This window comes from Gopherus evgoodei, chromosome 2 (genome assembly GCF_007399415.2).
Source record: "Gopherus evgoodei ecotype Sinaloan lineage chromosome 2, rGopEvg1_v1.p, whole genome shotgun sequence".
Lineage (NCBI taxonomy): Eukaryota > Metazoa > Chordata > Testudines > Testudinidae > Gopherus > Gopherus evgoodei.
In genome coordinates, this window is record NC_044323.1 from 190,730,056 (window position 1) to 190,739,971 (window position 9,916).

The following is a 9,916-nucleotide window of genomic DNA, read 5'->3' on the forward strand; positions in this document are numbered from 1 at the left end:
GGAGAATACAAATGCTTTCCTGATCAACACAAAGGCAGTGTACTGATCTCAGGTCTTGTTATGTTTTGTGTATGTGTATTGTACATATTTATAACATAATACAATATATTTACATACACGCACAAATATATACTCATGCAGGGCATAATTCTGATTTTACACCAGTTTTTCCCTGGTGTAAGTCTACTAATTTCAGCTGAGTTATTCCCGATTCAGACTAGGGTAAGGGAACTTAGAATCAGGACCACCCTGTGTGCATGTGTGTTTGTCAGAAGAATTGTCATTGCAGAATGAAGAATGCTAAAAGACTGTAGTAAATAGTTACGTGTTCCTAATCAGCAGAGTGTCTTATGTTTACAGTGATGTTGGTGTAAGTTTGGAGTAATTCCACTGAAGTCATTGGAATTTACTCCAGGTTTACACTAATGTAAATGAGATTATATGGCCCAGACTGCAATTATGTTCTCAATAAAGGCCTGATTCTGGTTCTGTTTAAATGAAGGGGGGAAAAAATCTCCACTGACTTCAACAGCGGCAGGATCAAGCATTAGGTTTTAAATCCAGCCCTGTTAATACTTGAGAAGTGCACATACGAGTTCTGAATGAGCTGTTATGTTTCTTTTGTATTATCATATTGTGCTTGTAATATCTGAAAGAATTACAAAATTTAATTAGAGAATGGTTCTTGGGTCATAGCAAAATTGGCACACTAAACACATAATAAATGTCTACTTTACTTTTAATTAAACAGCTTCTCCTTAAAGGTTTTTAATCACTAGTTTAGATAAGTGGGATTTGTAATGATTGTTAAGATACTGTGGAGAGTGGCTGAAAACATGCACCTGCATGCAGTTAGAAGGGGGTATTATGGAAAATGTTATTGAGAATGAAGAAAAGCTTTCGTTTTATGCTTAACATGTGGTTCGTTAGAGAGTGATGGATAATGTCATAATTCTCACTAAAACAGGAAAATCCTTTTATAGTAGAACGTTAAAATCTTTCTTGATGTTAAGCTTTTAAAAATCTTCTGTCATTAATAACATTCTTGTGAAAGTGTGTTTATCAAAAGAAATGGTATAATGTATCAAACTCTAGCCCAATTAAATTACATGTAATTAATATAATATTTAAATTGGGGAGTGGTGCAAAAAATAGGTAAAACCATTATATTTAAAAAAATTCATTTCAAACTTTAGTTTTTCCTATTTTGCTTAAAAAATCCACCTTGATTATATATGTTACTGCATCTCTTTGCATTTAGTCTCTGGGTTACTGACAGAATAACTTAATTATAACTGTTAAATATGTAGCACATTTATCTGGTAGCTTTGACTTTTTTTGCCATTCATTTTATTTGGAGAGTGGTAAGATTTAAAAACCTTACGTGACACTATTACAGTAAAGCTGTAAGAACCTTGACTCTCCCTAGCCACCTCCCTTCCCCCCGCACACACCTCATTTAGTCAATTCAGGCAGTGTTTTGTACAGTCAGTTTTTCATGGACATGTGTAGTGCAATTTAAAACAATATGAAATAATGTGGAGAGACCCTGTGACAGGAAATTAGGAATGACATGTTTAAGATAAAGGGGTGCAGCCACTGAAACAGTGTCTGATGAAGATTTAGAGTGATGGTTGAGCCACGTGAATTGTTTATCCATTCTGCCACACTACTGCTGCAAGCCAAGAGTGGTGTAATAATTTATTTGAAAAACCACAGTTTAGTACAGTGAGGAAAAAGTAATCTACTACAGCTCTGACAGGCCAAGCAGATAGATATGAAAAAGAGAACCAGATCTATTTCTTGAGATGTGGGGAACAATTATGAATGAATAGACAGCCACAGTAATGCATGAGTTGCCATCTCTCAGCTGTTTTAGCAGATGGCTGGCTTTGTGTGCTTTACTCTGAATTCTTCATACGAAGGTGTTATATCTTTGAATATAATGTTTCTTGTGACTTTTTATTGTTCAGTACATTTATAGCAACCCTTTCCTTGTTCATGGTGAGCCCTTTCTTCCAAAAGGGATAGTAGTTCTTTCTGTACCAGGTCAGAGGAGGCCTTGGACAGCCTTGTAACCAACTTACTTTAGCAGTTGGTGCCTTCCATTTAATTTCTTTCCCATTCCCCTTGTCCCTGGGTCATACTTCCCCCTCAGTAGTTCCGGAGCTTTCAAGTACCTGCCTTCGCACAGGATGCTAGTGCCAATCCGCAGCTGGCCAAGAGAGCCCTGAGGCCTCCTGAGTGTGAGAACAATGCAGCAATGCTGCTACTTTACCATTCTGCTGGCTGGATGTTTTTCATGTCCATTAAAAATGAGAAGTGGGCTGAAATGCCAATTAGACAATGTCGACATTTGGCAAACTGAGTTGTCTGCCAGTTTGCAGGCAGTCTGGGAGGTGTCACAATGAATCTGTCAAGAGGCATGGATTCTCCCTGTGGGATTCAAAATCTAGCTGTCTCTCAGAGATATAGTATCTGGAGTTTGGGTGGCAAAGAGGACAGGGGACTTGACTTTCCTATAGAAAGCGGGTGAAAAGTCTTCCCTAGATTTCTGTGGCAGCCACTTGACAAGTCCAGTTTGTCAGCCACCAGCATGAAAACTAAGGCTGCTACACCAAGGAAAAGGTGTAACACCTCTTTACAGTGAAATGTACAAGAAAAGTTCATACTAACATGAACACATCTGAATAGATAAGGAAGTCTGTATGCCTGACCATTTCAAGCAATTTGTACTGAAGAAAGGTATTGCATCCAAAAATACAAGGATTTGTAACTCTACTCAGTTGCTGAAGGGCATGAATTATAGCACGTCAGAAAGTTAAGAAGAAATACTGTGGAAAGCATCTCCTTGATATCATCTTTCAAGTACTGATATTGACTCTCTCCTTTGGTGGTTAGTTTTTCAGCACATGTAGACTGAAATATTTCTAACTTCCATAGAGTAAAATCCTTCAAAACAACCACACACATATACAAAATTTTCTTTTTGCTTTCATTTAAGATTTTACACAAATTGTATATTCAGATTGCTATAGAAGAAAGAGTAGAATAGCAGATTCCTTAGTGGGGGAGAAAGGCAGGGGTTATTACATGTAGGAATGCAGCAGGTGCTTTGAGATATAACTAGAAGTCTTGCTAAGATGAATAATACTGTTCCTCTGCCTCAGAAAAGGAAAGGGCTAAAACCATACTGATGAGCCTTAATCTTATTAGAAATCCATGTCTCAGCTGACCTTGTAACGCTACTGACTGACTGCCATGAGTGACAGTAGATTGGAATTAGGGCATCAGGGGACCCTAGTCAGCAGTGAGACAGTGGCAAAGTGGTATTGGTCTGAAGAAGACCAGAACACTTAAAACAAACAAATGTATTAAAACGTGCATCTTATCAGTCTTCTTGTGAACCTGTTACATACACAAACCTGTCTGTCTAAGCATTTATACCAAGCTAATCTCTAAAACTGGGACACATACAGATGCCTTCTTCATACTTTTTCTGCAAATACAAGAAATACTGGGCCTGATTCCCCATTGCCTTGCCCTTATGTAGTCATTAACATTTGTGAGTGCAAAATGCTACACAATCAAAATTCTTCGCTCCCTTGTACAAGATAGTAGCAATGACTACAAGGCACTAGAGAGTCAGGCCCAGAATGCGTGACACTTGGCACATATCATAGTACCTTTCAGCCAAGCTGTCATAGCAGTTTACAATCATTAAAATCAATTAGTTAAACTTCAAAACACCCTACAAGGTAGTAGGTAAGTATTGTAATAACCACTTTACCCAGCGATAAACTGAGTCACAGAGAGGCATCCTGGTTCCAGACCCTTGTTCTAACCACTAGATAATACTATCATCCTGATAAATAATTTAGGAAAACCAGTGTTACTATAAACATATGAGAGAATGTTAATACTTCTCTTTGAATTATTGGGAGTAGCTTTCATAGCTACTTGTCTTCTTTATCAGGTTATATTTTTAGATGTTGCAACATCTAGTGTCACTATCAGGACTGCCAACCTCAAGCATACAAAACAATGAACCAAATGTCTCAAAATCACGAGGTTGGCTTAAAAATAATGTATTTTGTGTTGTTTTATTTGTCTTCTACTTTTCAGCCATTAGGGTTCACATTTTCAAGCTTTTCTTTGCAATCATGAGGGCTTGAAACTTAATAATTAAAATGAAATCTGAGATTCTCACTTAATGACGTGACTTTGAGAGCCGGAACTTTGTGAGGGAGGGACGACAAAATAACCACAACAAATATTGAAAGACTTGTGATGAAATTGCCAGAGTTGTCAATATAGGGGTTAATGTAAAGATGCATCATAAAGAAGCAAAGCTCAGCAGAAACTCATTTTTTCCACACTGGAAGTTCACCATAAATGAGATTGTGATTTATGTTTATAGATCCTCTAAATCTGATCTGTGGCAGCAGGTCCTCAGACCCCAGAGGCTGGTTCTGTGTCCAGATCCAAAGAGGTGGGTTAGCGTCAGAGTTAGGGTTACTACTCAGGACAGAGCTCCAGGCTCCCAGGCAGAACACCAGATCAGTTTAGGGTAGGGATAGATGAATAATCTCATGAAGTTCAAGGCTTGTGAGTGACATGAACTGTTGTGAAATGGGAGTTTTGAAACTGAAGCCCTGCTCAAAGATTGAGAAAATAAAAGATACTACTACCTCCCTGTAGGAAGGGGAAGATCCTTGCAGTCCTATTTTGCAGAGGCTGAGGACTGGGCAAGGGGGAATTTCCTTGGGCTGCAGGAAGACAAAGATCTTCTCTGGGGAGGTCAATCCTTGGACAAGAGAAAAAGGAGGAAGAGGTTGTATCTTACTGATGAGCAGACATGTCAATTAAAACCCTTTATCATAGAATATCAGGGTTGGAAGGGACCTCAGGAGGTCATCTAGTCCAGCCTCCTACTCAAAGCAGGACCAATCCCCAACTAAATCATCCCAGTCAGGGCTTTGTCAAGTCTGACCTTAAAAACCTGTAAGGAAGGAGATTCTGCCGCCTCCCTAGGTAACCCATTCCAGTGCTACACCACCTTCCTACTGAAAATTTTTTTCCTAATATCCAACCTAAACCTCCTTCACTGCAACTTGAGACCATTACTCCTTGTTCTGTCATCTGGTACCACTGAGAACAGTCTAGATCTTTCCTCATTCTTCTCTTCTGCAGACTAACAATCCCAGTTCCCTCAGCCTTCTCATAAGTCATGTGCTCCAGCACCCTAATCATTTTGTTGCCTTCGGCTGGACTCTCCAATTTTTCCACATCCTTCTTGTAGTGTGAGGCCCAAAACTGGACACAGTACTCCAGATGAGGCCTCACCAATGTCGAATAGAGGGGAATGATCACATCCCTTGATCCGCTGGCAATGCCCCTACTTATACAGCCCAAAATGCCGTTAGACTTCTTGGCAACAAGGGCACACTATCTCTTATCCAGTGACTCATATCCAGCTTCTTGTCCACTGTAATCCCTAGGTCTTTTCTGCAGAACTGGTACCTAGCCATTCGGTCCCTAGTCTGTAGCAGTGCATGGGATTCTTCCGTCCTAAATGCAGGACTCTGCACTTGTCCTTGTTGAACCTCATCAGATTTCTTTTGGCCCAATCCTCTAATTTGTCTAGGTCCCTCTTTATCCTATCCCTACCCTCCAGCGTATCGACCACTCCTCCCAGTTTAGTGTCATCTGCAAACTTGCTGAGGGTGCAGTACACGCCATCCTCCAGATCATTAATGAAGATATTGAACAAAACCGGCCCCAGGACCTACCCTTGGGGCACACCACTTGATACCGGCTGCCAACTAGACATGGAGCCATTGATCACTACCTGTTGAGCCCGATGATCTAGCCAGCTTTCTATCCACCTTATAGTCCATTCATCCAGCCATACTTCTTTAACTTCAAGACTGAGGAAAAAAACAATGAGGAGAATTGGCAGTTTTCAAAGGGACACTATTAAGGGCCCAAAAGCAAGCTATTCACTGGGTAGGAAAGATAGAAAATGTGGCAAAAGATCACTGGCTTACCACGAGATCTTGCATGATCAAAATTAAAAAGGGTCATATAAAAATGGAAACTAGGTCAGATTACAAAGGTTAATAGGCAAACAACAGGAATGCAGGGGCAAGATTAGAAAGGCAAAGGCACAAAGGAGCTCAAAAACTAGCTTATGGGATCAAGGGAAAATCAGACTTTTTATCAATACATTAAGCAAGAGGAGACCAAGGACGGGTATCGTCCCATCAGTGAGGGGAGAAACGGTAACAGGAAACTTGGAATGGCGAGATGCTTAATGACTTCTTGTTTCGGTCTTCACTGAGAAGTCTGAAGGAATGTTTAACATAGAGAATGCTTATGGGAAGGGGGTAGGGTTAGAAGATAAAATAAAAAAAGAACAAGTTAAAAATCACTTAGAAAAGTTAGATTCCTGCAAGTCTCCAGGGCCTGATGAAATGCATCCTAGAATACTCAAGGAGCTGATAGAGGAGGTGTCTGAGCCTCTAGCTATTATCTTTGGAAAATCATGGGAGACGGGAGAGATTCCAGAAGACTGGAAAAGGGCAAATATAGTGCCCATCTATAAAAAGGGAAATAAAAACAACCCAGGAAACTACAGACCAGTTAGCTTAACTTCTGTACCAGGGAAGATAATGGAGCAAGTAATTAAGGAAATCATCTGCAAACACTTGGAAGGTGGTAAGGTGATAGGGAATAGCCAGCATGGATTTGTAAAGAACAAATCGTGTCAAACAAATCTGATAGCTTTCTTTGATAGGCTAACGAGTCTTGTGGATAAGGGAGAAGAGGTGGATGTGGTATACCTAGATTTTAGTAAGGCATTTGATACGGTCTCGCATGATATTCTTATCGATAAACTAGGCAAATACAATTTAGATGGGGCTACTATAAGGTGGGTGCATAACTAGCTGGATAACCGTACTCAGAAAGTAGTTATTAATGGTTCCCAATCCTGCTGAAAAGCTATAACAAGTGGGATTCTGCAGTGTTTTGGGACCGACTCTGTTCAATATCTTCATTAATGACTTAGATGTTGGCATAGAAAGTACGCTTATTAAGTTTGCAGACGATACCAAACTGAGAGGGATTGCAACTGCTTTGGAGGACGTGGTCATAATTCAAAATGATCTGGACAAATTGGAGAAATGGTCTGAGGTAAACCGGATGAAGTTTAATAAAGACAAATGCAAAGTACTCCACTTAGGAAGGAACAATCAGTTTCACACATACAGAATGGGAAGAGACTGTTTAGGAAGGAGTATGGCAGAAAGGGATCTAGGGGTCATAGTGGACCACAAGCAAAATATGAGTCAACAGTGTGATACTGTTGCAAAAAAAGCAAACTTGATTCTCGGATGCATTAACAGGTGTGTTGTGAGCAAGACACGAGAAGTCATTCTTTCGCTCTACTCTGCGCTGGTTAGGCCTCAACTGGAGTATTGTGTCCAGTTCTGGGCACCGCATTTCAAGAAAGATGTTGAGAAATTGGAGAGGGTCCAGAGAAGAGCACAAGAATGATTAAAGGTCTTGAGAACGTGACTTATGAAGGAAGGCTGAAAGAATTGGGTTTGTTTAGTTTGGAAAAGAGAAGACTGGGAGGGACATGAAAGCAGTTTTCAGGCATCTAAAAGGGTGTCATCAGGAGGAGGGAGAAAACTTGTTCACCTTAGTCTCTAATGATAGAACAAGAAGCAATGGGCTTAAACTGCAGCAAGGGAGATTTAGGTTGGACATTAGGAAAAAGTTCCTAACTGTTAGGGTAGTTACACACTGGAATAAATTGCCTAGGGAGGTTTTGGAATTTCCATCTCTGGAGATATTTAAGAATAGGTTAGATAAATGTCTATCAGGGATGTTCTAGACAGTATTTGGTCCTGCCATGAGGGTAAGGGACTGGACTTGATGACCTCTTGAGGTCCCTTCCAGTCCTAGAGTCTATGAATCTATGAAAACTTGCCAGCAAGAATACTGTTTATTATGAACAGGAACTATACACAGAAATGAGGTAACTAGTCTGTGCAGCTGCAGCCCATGACTGTCATGGGCTGGGCTTCTTTGTTTCTGTTCTGCCGGAAACTGCAGAAAGTGAGTCCCAGGGAAAACCAAAGCATGAAGAGTGTACAGGGACTGTGGTATCTCTACACAACGGAGGTGAGACTCCAGTATAGGAGGGAGAGGAGATACCCTCCCCTCAATCCAGGGAACCAATTTCCCTGGAGGGTGTCAGGGATCCACAACAGAACCCAGAGCCTGCTCATTGTCCTCAGCTCAGTCAGCTAATGAACCCAGACTCCTGATTGGCTGAAGACTCCAGCAGGCACAGTCTTAAGCCCTGCCCAACCATTGGTCCTCAGCTGCTCAAGTGTGTTCCATGTCTGCAGCAGTGTTTCTGGTCCTGCTTTCACTCTCAGCTCCCTGATCCTTGTCCCTTATTCCACTCCTGGCTCACCTGCCCTGCTCCTGCCAATATTCTGGCTCTGATCCCTGATTCCTGGCTCCAGCTTGCTCCTTGGACTTGCTATTAATCTTTTGACAACGGCTCTCGCCATTGGCTCCTGGTTTCTGGCTCTCAGCTTTGGCTTACTCCCTGTACTTTGCATTTGGCTTCTGACCATGCCTCTGACCCCTGGCTCCTAGGGTCTGGCTCACCTCTTGGACTTAATAATTTGACTCCTGACTTGGTCATTAGGCATGGCTGCCTCTGTTTCAGCCATTAAGCCAGTCTCCTGCCCTTGAAATTAGGCAAGGCTGCCTATGGCCCTGTCATTACAGAGGGAGGGTGAACAGTGGAGATTTCTTAGGTAGACCATTTCTTTGACGTACAGTGATAATGGGGCTGGGGAGAAGGAAAACCCCACTCAGGGAACCTATGGGCCAAGGGGGAAGAGGGAAGAACCCCTCCCCTCCACTACTCAGTGAACTCCTATATTAGGTAGGATTGCTGTCTGTCCAGGTTTTCCCAGCATTGTCCCTTTTTTGAGATACCTGTCCTGGAATATCTTTAACACTTCCTGGGACATTACAAGTCCTGGGTTTTGTCAGTTGAGTCATCTCTCAGGCTGCTGCTGAGGGATGTTGTCTTCCTCCTCTCTTCTGGTCATTCCATGGCTCCTCAGCAAGAGCTGCTAAGTTGCAGCAGCAGCTGCTGATGCTGCTTCCACTTTCTATCTGACCAACAAGCCACTGAGGTGAAAAAAGCTCAAGGCATCAACTCCACAGCACCCTGCTCCTCACTGTGGCAGTGGCTGTTCCAGCTCAATCAGGCCCTCTGATGGGAGCCATCTCTAATTCCTCCCCCCCTTCTGTGCTCCCCTTTCTCCATTCAGGGATGTCCTGTTCCATGGTTAGACTAAAAAGAACAAAGTGAAACCTCTCTCAGAAGGTGCCTGGGGTGCCTCTCCTATTGCATTGTGCGCTGAACTGATCACACAAATGGTCGCAATCGCTACAGAAAGCACAGTCCTCTAAAATGTAAGGTGCAGAGTCATAACAGTTACAGATCCACATGCACCACAACACCCTACTCAGGGAACAGTTCAGCCTGGAGGCACAGGGGAAAACAGAAACAAACTGATTTTCCAGTATTTTCTATTCCTGGTCTATTTCTCTCTTCCTATATTCCCTCTGATGCTAAGCAAGTTACAGGAGCTGCTACTAGCTCCTTTCTGTGGTTGCAAGTAGGAAGGATAGGGATAGGTATGGAGGCCAGGTGTGGAAGGGGAAGCAAAGAAAAAACTAATTGTGATTAGGAGGGTGGGGCAGGGAGCTCAAATATTTTAATCGTGCGTTGGAGCGGGGCAGACAGAGGGAGAATTCTGGGGCTGTGGCTTTTCTCAAATTCTCCCATGTCTTTCTTGACTCAGCCAGGGAAAAC